The sequence below is a fragment of the Rhinolophus hipposideros genome, assembly GCF_964194185.1.
Source record: "Rhinolophus hipposideros genome assembly, chromosome: 1".
Classification (NCBI taxonomy): domain Eukaryota; kingdom Metazoa; phylum Chordata; class Mammalia; order Chiroptera; family Rhinolophidae; genus Rhinolophus; species Rhinolophus hipposideros.
The window spans coordinates 4,882,935-4,883,177 of NC_138047.1; positions in this window are offsets into that span (position 1 = coordinate 4,882,935).

Consider the following 243-nt stretch of genomic DNA (forward strand, 5'->3'; position numbering starts at 1 on the left):
CGTGGTGGTATGGAATTATAATTACAGGTAGGCTGTAGCTAAACAAATATTATAAAAAAGCACATAAATGCAGATGTTTATACAGTTTGGGGTTTTGTTTTTTTTTTAAAAAACTTCAGCTATTACTTTTCTAATCCAGTCCAGGAGATAGGGGTATTTCTATAGGAAAAGAGACCTGAATTCCAGAGTAGGTAAGCTATGACAGCCCTCAACCCACAACATAAAATTCTGTGTGCAAATAAC